The following is a 12,060-nucleotide window of genomic DNA, read 5'->3' as shown; positions in this document are numbered from 1 at the left end:
TAAGCAGAGCTCTTCCGGTTGTTGGCGTCTGCCAGGTTCTCAGTTTCCCAGTGGAGATAAGTAATTTTCTAGGAAAGTACACCAGCACAACTGGCAATCCAGGGCACATTTCAACCCATAGTAAGTGCTTCTGGGCAGTAGTCCAGACAGGCAGGTAGAAGGGAGGGAGGGAGGAAGGAAAGAGGAAAATGTGCAGAGGAGAGGCCCAGCTACAATGCAAGATATAACAAATTCAACTGGAAATTACAGCACATTACCACTGAGTAACATAGACGTGCAAGCATGGACCTTAATAAAACTTTCATTAAAAAAATACAAGAATCCTCAACCTTAACACGCAAACACAGCCAAAGAAGACAGCTGCTATAAGCAGAGATCTGAAAGGGAAGGGCTGCACAAAAATCATAAAAGGGAAAGAAACCCACAGCAATGAGGAACTGGGGAAGGCTTGATAAGGTGGTAAAAATAGGCAGTCATCTCCTGTTAGTAACCATGTCTTCTGCCAAGGTGAACTACTTCACAGCTATTCTAAAATCTTGGATTCTTGTCTTCAGAATATTCTGACTTGGCTGTATGATGGTTAAGTCCCAGCTTCCCCTCTGCTGTTCTACAGCATGGTGTTTTGGACAGCAAAGGAGCGAAATGGGACAGGCTGAGAAAGAATCAGAACTTTGATCTCTGGTCTCTAACACTACATCCTTAACCACCAGAACCCTACACAAAAGGAAACTACTTTTGCCAAGAGCACAACAACCTGGCACCCAGGCTTAGCTTCATCCCATTCAATAAGTGTATATCCCAGTATAATGAATCCCACTCCTACAACTGGTTCTGGAATCTGAAAGGATGAAAATCTCATTTATAATCTGGTCCTATGTCAGAATATGAAGAACTGCTTCTGGGACTACTGATGTTTCTTCTTCTTAGCTTCTTACCTTATATTTAAGTAGCTGAGGTTGAGGGGAACTTTATTATAACTGTTAAATGGTTTATATTATTTTTAAAAGGCTGACCATTTTTTGAATATCCAGTCTTCCAGGTCCACATGCAAGTACCTAACCCAGTAGTCTGATACCAATCTTACTTAGTACTCAGAAAATGTCTTTGTTAATCTGAAGGTGGGAGATGATGTGAACTCTGTTCTAACATAACTTAAGGAAATTGGTAAATACCAGGGAAGAGTTAATAAAAGCCTCACCTTTGTCTAGGCAAGTCATGCCTCAGAGTTTTCTTTGAAGAAGTGAACAAAAGTGGACATGGGAAATCCTGTGTACTTAGTCACTTCAGTTTGAAAAAATTGTCAACAAAACCATCCATTAGATGTTCCTGAAGAAACCAAAGTGGCAAAGCAAGAGAAGGAAAATGCTTAAATGAAGAACTGCACAAAAGATAGGCAACAGACAGCAAGAGGAAGTAATCAGTTTTGTAATGATCTTGACAAAGTAGGAATTCCACCTGGATTTGTGCTTATGGAGGTCAGCAAATTTTTAAAGGTTAGGCAAAGATGGGGAATAATGAATTGAAAAATTTAGTGATAATAAAAACTTATTCAGGCAGGAAATATGAAAACTGTGTGTGAAAAGTCACAGAAAATTGTTATGACATTAAACGTGATGCAATAATTTTTTTTTTTAAATATAAGTGATGTACATAAAAGAGTCCTAAAAATGCTGGAATTGAGCTGTTATCAGTCAGGAAAATAAGTGATGAACAATTTTGGCCAGATTAGGCAGTTCCATGAGCATGTCCTCTGAATAACAGTCAGAATAGAAAACATAATGTTAGGAACTGTACTGAATTCTCTATCCTGCAAAAGAGACTGCTGAGGTAAGACATGAGAGTTCTGTAAGTAGCATGATAAAAGTGAAAATGTTCTTTCTTCCAATAAAGGAATGAAACTTATTACCCCTTAAAGTGGAATAAACAAACAACAACAAAACAAAACAAAAAGGTAAAAATAAAAGGAGGTGTGCCTTTATACAGTTAAGCTGTAGAATTACTTGCTGCTATTAATTTACTTGGGTTCAGAAAGTAACAGAAAAGGATTCTTGAAAAAAACAACAACCCACATTTAAAGCTATTTAGCACAAAAAGCTCATTTTCAGTAAGCTACAGCCTGGTATAGGCTGAAGGATTACTCAAGAGAAATCTCTTTTATACTATTCTGTAGGCTTTTCCTATTTGCCAGTGTTCAGGATAGTAGGCTAGATGGACTTCCAGTTTGATCTTGTTCTGTTCTTTTTACAACCTTATGAAAAATTGGATATTTCATATCATATTAGCGAGTCTGACTGTACATCTCATTGGTTCAATCCTGGCTACTCAAATTAAACTGAGTAAAATGAGCTTTCAGTTTCTCAGTTACAGTCCTCTCCCAGTTATGACAAGTAAAATGTCACAGTTCAGCAGAACAGAGAAGCAGTTCTAGGTGTAAACAGGAGAGAGCTAAAAGCAAGATGTTCTTTATGAATTTTTTGTTGTCTCTTTTGCTCGCTTGTTCCACTGCAGATAATTTTTTTCTTCTGCAGGCATCCTTCTGTTATTTCAACTCATTTCACTTCGGGGTAGTCTGAAGAGGAGTTTGACTAAAGAAAATTATGAGATACAAATATTTGGCAGGGTAGGTCTTGTATGAAGATGTTCTGACTGCTGCTAGATGTTTGGCACTCCAATGTTTATTTGTCGTGGAGGTGTGCCTCTCTTCATGTATATAGTGGATAAGGAATCTCTACCCCTAGAGACTATGACAAGTATATTCAAACTGAGTAGATTAATTAAAGGAGTCACAAAGAGTTTCTTCATGAGTACACATGAATGAAAGGTGAGTATGTTAGTTGTTTGAATATCTCATTTGATTCTGAATTACAAAACAGAGCCACATGTGATGCTTAACAGTAGAGTGAAGTTTTTCACTGTTACAGGGGATTCTTTCAGAGGGACTCACAAATACAATTGACAAATAAGTCGAGAGTCTCAAGGCTCTAAGAGTGTAGCTTTTGTGATTAATTTTATTTCGTATTTAGATTTTCTTAAAAAGAGAAGAGAAAAATCCTACAAAAGTGAGTGAAGTCTTCAGGAAATATTCTGGTAGCCTTCAAATGAGCCATTAATATTCACAAGTAATCCCCATCAACTTTTTTTCCAATTTGCTTTTTGCTTTTCTACTGTTGTTTAATCCTTTAAAAATCAAAAGAACTTTTATTTAAAATAGATCCTTCTTCTATATGACTAATAGTTTAATTTCTGTACCCTGCTACTAGTTTTCTCTAATGGTTTTCTAAATCGTTTATAGCAGGAGCAGGGAGGTGATCGTGCCCCTGTACTCAGCACTGGTGAGGCAGCACTTCGAATCCTGTGTTCAGTTTTGGGCCCCTCACTACAAGAAGGACATTGAGGGGCTGAAGTGGGTCCAGAGAAGGTCAACGAAGCTGGTGAAGGGTCTGGAGCACAAGTCTGATGAGGAGTGACTGAGGGAACTGGGGTTGTTTAGCCTGGAGAAGAGGAGGTTGAGGGGGAACCTTATTGCTCTCTAAAGGTACCTGAAAGGAGCTTGTAGTGAGGTGAGGGTCGGCCTCTTCTCCTAGGTCACTAGTCATAGAACGAGAGGAAACGGCTTCAAGCTGCATCAGGGGAGGTTTATGTTGGATATTAGGAAGAATTTCTTCACTGAAAGGGTTGTCAAACGCTGGAACAGGCTGCCCAGAGAGGTGGTGGGGTCACCATCCCTGGATGTATTTAAAAGACATTTGGATGTGCTTTTTAGGGACAAGGTTTAGTGTTGGACTTGGCAGTGCTAGGTTAATGGTTGGACTTGATAATCTTAAAGGTCTTTTCCAATGTAAGCTATTCTATTCTATTCTATTCTATTCTATTCTATTCTATTCTATTCTATTCTATTCTATTCTATTCTATTCTATTCTATTCTATTCTATTCTATTCTGTTCCATGATTCTCTCTTACTAATAGCCATTCATATTGTCTTTACCTATCACCTCCCAGTTTTTAGTTTTCCTTCTAAAAGAAATCTACAAAGAAATCTGGCTTTCTCTAAAGTAATTCTTACTTTTTTTTCTGCACAATAACATGTTTTCCTAGTATTTTCCTTATTCTCTTCTATATTGCAGTAGTAATCCCCTTGTCTTCGTCTTCATACTAGTATGATGTTTTGTTACTTTTTCTCACTCACTCAGTGAATCGCTCTGAGTTCACAAAGTCATGCTTCCCTTAGTTTTAATTCCTGCAAAGTACATCAGGATTTTTGACCAAGATAACTGACTGTTATATCAGTCCCTGACGGGAAAGATGCTATAAATGTAGCACAGACATTAATACGAAATGTCGTGACAGGATCACCAGAAGCTCGTTCAGACCCTGGCTACACAAAATATCCTCCAGACTTTTCCCACTAGAATACCTTTTCCCACTTGCCATCCTTTTGCCTTTGAGCACTCTGGTGCCCAATACTTTGGTTTTTCATCTGATCCCAGAAATATCAAACAAGCATCTGAAGTGTCAAAGACTGGGAAAAGCACTAAAGAAGGAAGAGACCCCCAGTGTGAGGCACATAAGAAGGTACAGTATTGGCTTAGTTTGAGAAGAGGGAACAGGGAATTAGGATTCCCTGTGCTCTGGGAGACCCAGTTAAGTTCCAGCTTTTCCACAGATCTCCTGACTGACATTCGCAAGTTGCTCAACTCCATACCTCCATAACACACTTAAGTGTTGCAATGCTCTAATTTTTAACATCTCATGTCATTCCTAGCATGAACTTTGTGTCCCTCATATAAAGCACAAACAAGGGAACAGCTGCATAACTTACCCAAGCAAGAAAGGCAGAAGAAAGGGAGTGTAGGTTAGATATATGCCTCATTCAACATAGGATGTTTAACCATGAACTCTCAGCTTTGGAGATGGACTCCTCCATGGGCAGTTGTTCCTTCTAAGTAGGACTGTAGTCAATATCACCCCCATTTCAAGATTTGAATCAATTCATACTTCCCTGCCTACCTCTGAGTAACAGATGGTCTTTTGTTATAGCGCTGCTCAGGGGATACTGAAAGGATCAGGTATTGACGGTTTTCACCTACCTGATTTACCAAGCTTAAGATTCCACCTTATATCTTGGCAGGTTTGAACATGTATACTCTGACAGAAGAAATTCAGGCACCAAGACCATAGACCAGCTACCAGGGTAGCCTCAAGAGTGAGTGTGAGCATTGCTTGTCTATATTTAACACTTGTCGGTGTAACCGTTCCTTGACTGTTTTGAACCAGTCCAACTAGCTCTAACCCTGTGGATATAGGACAATCAGTGCCACTTGGCCTCAGTGGCCCTCACTTGATTCTGATGCCTTTTTATTTGGCAGTATCAACAGACTTCTACAGGCCTTAAGTGAATGAAGTTTTTTAGGATGCTTGTGATGTCTAAATAGTTGCAAAAGGTACCCCAGACATCACTAGCTTAGCTACATTAATTTCTCTCTGCTCTTTGGAGAAAGTCAGGAAGCTGGAGAAGAAATTCCGATCCTTGGGCCTTTAGTCCTTTTCTGCTTTCTATAAACTGCAGGAGGGAGCTGAAGTGACTAACCTCCTAACCTCACTGAATCCACTAAATGTCTGGATTTGGCCTCCAAATCCTCTTACGGGTAATTTCCTTCCTCACGCTAGCACTGGGGATAAATGTATACATAGGTATAAGAAGCAGAGTGACTGGGACTAGAGCAGAGAATGAGTGCTGTGTATGTATTTAAAGATTAATATCGTAACATTTGGCAATGAGGCCAGGACTCTCACTCTGTACCTTCATTGAGGAGAAAAGCCACTGGGATCTTTTTGAGTATATGAAGGCCTCATCATATTATTTCTTTTTAGAGTTTTCGACTTCATTTACTCCAGTGCTGAAACCTGCTTCTTTTCCTTTGCAGAGCTGGAACGCAAGATCGATTCTTTTTTTTTTTTTAAAAGATGTATGAAATAAACTGTTCTTACAAAATATACTAATAATAGTAAAAAAAAATTAGAAAAAACAGTGTATTCCCAGTAACTAATTACTCTATTATAATTATTCATTAAGAAAAAGCCATAAATATTCCTAATAAGAACATTGCACAAAATATGGTTTAATTAACACAAAGCTCCCTAATCCAGAACTGCAGGGTACAGACCAAATATTCCCCACTACCCAGGATGCATGTTCTGGACCTTCACCATCTTCAGAGCATCATCTTGGCAAATGGTACAGAATCTGCAATCCTGATTCAGCTCTTTTTGAGGACAGTGGTGAAAATGCCCACTGTTTTATTGGGGAGTTTTTTGTATGTTTTTGTTTTAATTTGGGTGTTTTTTCTTTTGCATGTTTCATAAGCTGTACCAGTGCCTACAGCTAAAGGTAGAAATGGCAACTCACAACCTGGCACCTTCTAAGGCAGTGCTTAACATTGAAAGCTTTGGAAGAATGCAAAAATCACTTGTGTTATTTTTTCCAAGGAGGTGGCATCCCTAAATCCTCTTGTATGCAATGACTCTTTCATAAAGCTCCAGCTCTTTAAAATATGCAGATTCAAGAGAGACAAAGAAAATAATTAAGATCTTGCAGCAGTGCAGGTCAACTCCCCATGGGCTGGGACAGGGGCTGATGGCACTGGGCTGGGCTGGAATGGGGATCTGGGCCATAGACAGGGTGGGGGAGGCCCCAGGAGGGGTTGGACAAGGACAATAAGGCCTACTGGTGTCCTCAGGATCCTGACAAAAAACCACCTGCAGACCTCCACAGACCTCCTTCTGGTTTAGTTCCAGGATTTAAAGCAGTCCCCCATCCTTTGTGATGCGTCGACCTGCCCCTGTGAGAAGTGGCACTCCACCATTCCTCTCCCACCTCACACATGGAAGTATGTCCTTTGTGTTCAAATGGGCAGAGGAAGGGAAACAAGGCTGAAACATCTTCTGGAAGCGTCACAACCCCCAAAACAAGCATGAGGTGCAAAGAAAAAGGAACAGAGGTAAGTGCAAGGCTCTGAGTGATGAAGATGAAAGACCTTGCCCAGCCTGAAGAGCCTTTCTCCTCAAACCCAAGCCTCATTTGACCCCTCCTCCTCTCCCTCTGCTTCAGTCATCATTTATTTGACAGAACGATGCTGTAACATACATGGAGTTTTGCTGGCTTACTCCTGATATTCCCTACAATTAGGTTCACACTATGAGACTTTACAGGTAGCATGTCATTATTAATCACTTAAAAGTTTCCAGTTATCTCAAAACCTCACCTCAGAATTCATACTAGTAACCAAATAAACACCAACACTTTAGCAACCATGAATTAGGTTTGACAGCTTTGTTTTTATACACTGAACGGGATGTTTGTCATTCTGCTACAGAGTTTTAAAAAAAAAAGCTGCAGTAAATCAAGAATCACCATATGAACACGGAGGCTGAAAACCTTCTAACTCCAGCAACAATTGCACTGATTCTACTTTGACTTGACTTGGTCAGGCAAAAGTATTTTTGCATAAAATTGACTGGTATTCAAAAACAAAACAGCTGTATTTTGGGGAAGGTCAGAAAACTTGACTTGCTTGACATAGCCACTGTGTAAAACCTTTCTGTTTCATAATTAATTATCTTCTATTACCTATATACAAAAACTATATTTGTGTTCCCCTGAACTACTTCAAATCACAACCAATGTAAGCTATTTTTCTCCACTTGTTTTAAAATGTACTTTCAGTGGTTATGGAGCATCCCTTAGTTTCTGCTAGGTTAAATAGATAAAAGAAGTTAAATCCTGTGCACTGGTGACTTGACTGCTTCACATGTGCTGATAACAAACATGGGACTTAGCTGCCAAGGTTTAAAAATAAAAATAATTACAACATTTTAAAATGCAGCAAGCATGCAGCATGGCTTAAGCTGCATCCAAATCCTGTTTTCAGGAGTCCTAAGACGCTAGAAAAGATTGAATCTATCTGTGACTTTCTAAATTTGATTTACAGTATCACAAAGACTTGAGGCACAGGACAGAATCTGTATCAACTACATCATGGGAACCTGAGAATCCTCAGGAGCCAGATTTGAGGTTAAAGTTTATAAGCACATATAAGGAAATCTGCTCTAGCAAAATGATCTCTAGGGTAAATGAACAAAGAAGAAATTGTAAGAGGAAGTATCAGAAAAGGCACAAATACAGCTTGTGCATTATGAGTAAGACTCATGACAGGAAAACCACCAGTGAATGGTCACTTACATACGAAACTACTTACAGACACAGTCAAGGATATCTTTCACTCAAAGCTGATCATTTAGACATCCTAGCTTAACTGCAAAAAGTATATAAGCTTAAACTCAAGCAAAAATTGCTTTTAGGGATCAAGGTATGCCTAGTGTTGGCTTTCAACCAGATGGGCCATGGCAGAAAGTACATAATGGGGGCTAGTAGCTCATTTTAACCTTTACAGACCCAGAGAATAACAAACCCCCTCTGGCACTTGTGCACAACAGCTAATTAGCCACTGATGAACAAAGACAATAAAATGAATTACGCTGGTTTCAGACCAGTGTCATCTAGAGTGACTCTTTACGTGGTCTGAATTACTACACAGGGAGTAATAAATCTCCTTATACAATCATATAAAGGAGGATGTGTAGCAACCTACTGCCCTGCTACAATATGTTGGAATACCAGAAGCTAAATTCCTTTACTTGATTAGGAACACAGTTGCCTTGCCCAAGATGAATATGTGTCTGTCTGTTTCACACTGAGATCCTGAAAAGTCTTGGATTTGTGTGAATATCTACAGATCACGTAAAATTAATTCAATGCTATCCATCATAAGTACTTTTCCTCATAAATATGTGTGTAGGGGTGTCTCTATAAGCAATCTGAGTACTCACACAGGATGTGGCAATTGTAGACTTAATTATTCTGCAAGATAATCTAAATTCCCATCACCAACAAAGCCTTAACTATCAGTTTGAAACCAAATTCACAAGCGAGATCATGCTCATCTCGCTGTTCACTCCCACTCCATTATTTAAAAGTCCCAATTTATAGTGCTCTTTTACTGTGATTCTTAACTCTCTTTCCCTTTAAGTGTTTTGTTATTATTATGCCTTTAAGACTGCCATTTGGTAATTAGTAATTTTTCTATTACACTATACTGAAAGACTCGATCCCGCAGTTTCCTGAGTTGGTGGAAACCTGAGTAGTACAGTGTTCAATCTACACTCTGCTATTCCAGTTTCTTTCACAGATCAGGGACCTAAATTGTCCACCCTAAAAAATGACTGCTTTTGTTGCCCTTTACACAATCCTACAGCTTTGTGGATTGCACAATCCTACAGCTTTCTGTACTCAAGAGCAAGACTATATCCTGAAGAGAAAGACTTGAATGCATCTTTCCAAGCCTTTATCTAGGATTCTAGTTTTCTAAGAATTTATAGTCAAATTATGAAGTCAGCCCAACTAAAGTCTGGGCAAGCTTGTTTCTATTGATATGAACAGCAAATGGATAAACTCATTGTTTCCGATGGAACTCCAAATCTGTACTCAGTCAGAATTTGTTTCTGGACCTTCAACAAGGGATTTCTTTTACAAGTTTAATGTTCTTAATCAGAAAAAAGTAATAGATCTTCCCCAAATCACCTTGATGTTCTAAGGCCTAATTTCTTAAAAGCTTTTGTAACCTGTTAGAACTTCAGAAAGAACATGCTTAGTTAATTACTATTATCACCATATATTCACCTGAAGGCTCAGTGGAGAAATTATAAGTGCTTTTAAAAACAATCAGTTTCTCTGAAGGGAATAAATTAAGAATTCTGACTTCTAAGTACTAAGTCGAAGGGATGATAGACGTAAAGAGGTAACAACACAGAGGATCTGTCTAAGAAGGAAGAGGTTATACACATTGCAGCTGTGTGTTACAAGCGTTTAGATGGTGATGGCCACACTTTTGTTAATTAAACAGTGAGACAATTCATGTCAGATGGTCAGCTTGAACACCATTCCTGAGTGATGAGCATGTCCCTTCAGCCGATGTACAGCTCACTAACTGCTGCAATTCAGAACTGAAAAATGAGCTTCTCCTGGGCAGCAAAGGGTTTCTGCAGAGGGGACGACATCGAAGTGTCTTTTCTGTAACAAAATGTCTCCTAGAAAACTAGCTCAGCACATACATACAAAAAGAAGACCTGAGCACTCGTTTCTTCATTGGCTGTGTTATTTTAAGAATTTCGCATCTGTCACCCAGTAGTTGTTCTCAGCCCTTGATCTGTCCCTTCTGCTGGGTCATTAAAACAAAAATCCTTTTTTCCTGGGTTAGTTTCCAGCCGGATATGTTCCCTAAAACAGTGAACTTGAAGCAGTACAAACAAAGGGAACACATAGGACGGTAAGAGTGTAGGAGCTGCTTAATTAGTTTAAATGCATATCTAATATTTATGCCAAATATCTAAACATGGCCTCCAGCAGCTGAACAGTCAAGTTAACCCTATCCTGATATTTAGGTTTGCAACATAGTATAGATAATTATAGGGCTTCTTCAGAATCAAACAAAATCAATAAGGGCTTTCTAGACATCTCCTGGAAGGATACCCATGTTCTGACAATTCATTTTAAACATCAGTTCATCACTCGCTATTGATTAAACTGTAGTTCTATCACAGCTCATATTCTATTTCATTTTATCACAGCTCCCCTTTAGGGCAACATTTTGTTGCAGAGCTAAGGATCAGATCCAGAAAGAGATTTGGATCTAAAATATCACCACCTCTCTCCTGTCTCCACCCAGGGAATAAAAAAAGCCATACCTACATATGTTGTAGAAGACTGTCTGAAGGATCATTTTCATAAAGCCAAACTCCTGCTTATGCTGCTATGGTTAATCTACCAGCTCATATTGCCCAGCCTAGGTATGCTGGAATGCAGGATTGAACTGACTCAGCAACAATATCTGTCAAGAGAAATACAGCTGCATGAGCCAGTCAAAGTTTGATATAGTAAAGATAACAGCCCCTGAAACTGTTATCTGCACAGCAAGAGGATTTATAGTAAAAAATATTAACTAAAATTAAAATGAAATTAAAATAAAATAAAATAAAGTCTAAATCAAAGCAACTTCCAAGAGCACTCAAAAAACCAAAGACTGAAATAAAGGATAGGATTGAGTTGCTAATGGCATATATTGCAGTGTCACTACAGCTTAATTATTACTGGCAATATTCCCCACCTCCTTAACTACAATGGCATGACACCAGATGAGAAATATTTTCTTCTCATTCATAGCTCTGAAGGGACACACAGGATTATGTAGGCACAGAAGAGATCTGGGCAACTAGTACTGCGTAATCACACAACTGCATTGTCTGATCATGAAGGGTATGGCTCAATATTTGTTTGCTGGCAACAGGCAGAAGAATTCATAATCAGATTACACTGTATCTAGTGTCTAGTCTTCTTTTTTTTTCCCCACAAGCATTAGGCATGTGAAACTGTCATAGGTTTAAACAGAGAGAGGTTCCCACTTTGAATTTATAGTACCTTCTCACTACTCTTTGACTCTTGCCTTTGTATGTAATGTAATGTGTTCTCAGATCATGTTGCAAAATGCGTTAAGACAGTGGCAAGCTGCAGTCAGATATAAGTCAGAGGACAATCTCCTACTAACTGAAGTGAATTCCTACTCCTTTTCTTCAGTGTAATATCTTTAGATAGACCAAGTAAATATACATTCACCTGAACTTGAACAGAATATAGATCAACCACAGAAGCTAATCACAGAAATGTTAGGCGGGATGGGTATGTCCAGAGGTCTCAGGTCAACTTCCTGCTTAAACCAAGAGTTTCATCAATGCTATATTGCATCAGCTGCAGCTTTGATTCTGCCTTGAAAACCTCCAAGGGCAGATTCTCCATAGAGTCTTCCAGTGCTGCATTATACTACCGCCACTAAGTAAACAAGCTTTTCCTAATGTTCAAAAATTTTCAGCCTCTGCCTCTTTTCTCTTGTTATACATCTGCCACTATAGAGAAGGTTTTGGCTTTTACTTTACAATTCCCTCTGAAGTCGT

At 38.9% G+C, this 12,060-nt stretch overlaps 1 protein-coding gene across 1 annotated transcript in view; it reads right to left on the bottom strand.

Annotated features, from left to right (window-relative positions):
* The window catches only part of CD36 (CD36 molecule (CD36 blood group)), a 67,122-nt gene that overhangs the window by 54,509 nt on the left and 553 nt on the right, over window positions 1-12,060 (bottom strand). The gene's annotated exons all lie outside the window — the stretch shown is intronic.

This window comes from Phalacrocorax aristotelis, chromosome 1 (genome assembly GCF_949628215.1).
Source record: "Phalacrocorax aristotelis chromosome 1, bGulAri2.1, whole genome shotgun sequence".
Classification (NCBI taxonomy): domain Eukaryota; kingdom Metazoa; phylum Chordata; class Aves; order Suliformes; family Phalacrocoracidae; genus Phalacrocorax; species Phalacrocorax aristotelis.
This window is presented reverse-complemented; position numbering and strand designations above follow the sequence as displayed.